Source organism: Pyxicephalus adspersus, chromosome 4 (assembly GCF_032062135.1).
Source record: "Pyxicephalus adspersus chromosome 4, UCB_Pads_2.0, whole genome shotgun sequence".
In the NCBI taxonomy this organism is placed as follows: Eukaryota; Metazoa; Chordata; class Amphibia; order Anura; family Pyxicephalidae; genus Pyxicephalus; species Pyxicephalus adspersus.
In genome coordinates, this window is record NC_092861.1 from 149226926 (window position 1) to 149229463 (window position 2538).

The window sequence follows — 2538 nt, forward strand, 5'->3', positions numbered from 1 at the left end:
GATTATGGGATTCTCATTTAAGAGTCATACTTATAATGGGCAAAGCAGGTGCAGTGACCCAGGAACAGGGATGTTAAGAGTCCCTTCTAATGGGCATAGCGGGTGTAGAAGCCCCAGAGCTGAATTCAGGAATGGTGGGAAACAGTGGAAGATGTAGCCAACTATTCAGAACTGACATGGGGCCCCTCCATTGACATGACATGGGTCCACCTTGGGGACTACTTGTGGTTGAGGAAGGTTCAGGGCCCTCTTGTAGTGGCACACATTGCACCTCTCAATGTCCACCCCTGGTGGGAGCATCCTTAATAGACAAATAGGGTATGGGATGGTGGGAGCACCCAATAATAGGCACAGCAGGGGTACAGGACTCAGGCACGCACCCAGGTGTGCACCCCTGGGAACTCCAAGTAGAACTATACTCACCCAGCAATGCAACTTGCAGTACTTCACTCCCCCTGTACACCCCAAATTTGGGGCTTCAGCCATTCTGATTGGTCGAGGCAGCTTGATTGAACCCCAACATGTACATGGACGTTCTTTTATTTCATACTAGGATTATACATTAGGCTTAAAATGAAAAATCTGAAAATACTAATAGCAGGTAAAATGAACCTCTGGGGCCACTGACTTGAGACAAACATACCAATCCTAAGTCAGAGAAAATTCATAAATCCTCATTTGCATATTTATTCTGTGTAATTATCTTGAAACAAGATAATCAACAAGACAACCAAATAAGTGATTACCCCCTGGTGGCTGCGGAAACACCGCTCATCACGATTATCACCAACGAGAACAACACAAACAGCTCTTCTTTCCAATCCCTTTGAGCTACCAACTGAAAAAGAAAGTTTTGTTTTCCTTTTCAATCCTTATCATCCACTCCTCGTCATAATTCCCATCAACGAGAACAGTTTCCAAAGAATCAAGTTCCTTTAATCGCTAATGGACAAATGTTTTAAACTCAGTTCTTTAAGAGCTGAATTTTGGTGTGTGCATCAAACCTCATTCCCATGATGCGTGATTAAAGAGCTACGATTACCCTTACAAGACAGGTTATTCTCCTATCGATATAGATATATCCAACATCAGACGCAGCCAACATACACCACTGTTTTCATCCTTCTAAACTTTCTTAATTCTCCAAGACATATTGGAGTATTCTATAAACCACATACCGTAAACTCAAGTCTCTCTATCCCCTGAGGAAGCCAATTTAGCTTTCCTAGCAGTACCTCTTTTCGAACACTAGATGTCCTTAGTCATCCAGTTGCTGCAATACTCACCAGCAAACTAAAGCTTTCCTAGCAGTACCTCTTTTCGAACACTAGATGACCCCGGTCATCCAGTTGCTGCAATACCCATCAGTAAACCAAAGCTTTCCGAGCAGTACCTCTTTTCGAACACTAGATGTCCCTAGTCATCCAGTTGCTGCAATTCTCACCAGTAGGCTAGAGTTTTTCTAGCAGTACCTCTTTTCTGACACTGTATTTCCCCATTCTTCCAGTTGCTGCAATACTCACCACAAAACCAGTGCTTTCCGAGCAGTACAACTATTTCAACACTTGATGTCCTCTATCTTATGTATTAAATGATACCAGTGTTAAATAATCCTACTTCCTCTAAGCCCAGGCTGCCATAGACCAAGACTGTGCATGGACAGTGAAGGAGAAGCGGAAGACTGATGAGCTCATCTCTTTTCCTCCTGGTCCCTCCTCCTATCAGCATGCAGCACATTAGAAATGCAGAAAAACAATTGTCTTTTTCCTTCAATACTCTAAACACTAGTGAGGGAAATTGTTCAGTATTACAGCCAGGTAACTGTTATGTTCAGGGGGTAAATGGCAACTTCTTAGTTTCTATAAAACTTTATAATATGTTCTATAACAATACTGGAAAGGGGAGGAGCATCACAAAGAACCAATCAGGCTGCTCTGCATGCACACGTGCTGAAACAGTGAGAGAGAAAAAGAAGTGTAATGATGACTCATCTAGGTGCTGCTGTTTCTTCACTGTCCAATCAGCAGTGTGGGGGCGTGTCCCTGACCACATTGCTTCTTCAGTGGAGGTCAGTGACCCAGTCTGGCAGGCTGTCTTTTTTTTTTTTTTGCAATGTTCCTTTAAATGAAGATGTGTCTGTGCATATTGCATGTGTCTGATTATAATCCCAAAATAACATACTGCGCTTGTCATGCTTTTATTGAGTTTTACTCCTCGGTAAGCAGTAAAGGCAAAGCAAAGTCCCAAAGCAATAAGTGGTAATACGGAGCCCAGCACTTCCCTCTATTCACCATACAGACATGAAATATTTATCAATATCTGCGCTCCGCTCTCCCCGAGCTGCCGGCGGTTTATGAGCAACCAAAACGGATCCTGCGCTGCCCCCATCTCATGCTTCTTACATGGTATTGATTGAGATAATGAGACAGAGATAGAAAGTCCGGTTGGGAATAAATGCATTGGGCCGGGTGAACCGGTATCCAAACCACATGGCAATGAATGGGGCGGCACGGTGGGTCAGCGGTTCGAATCCCGGCC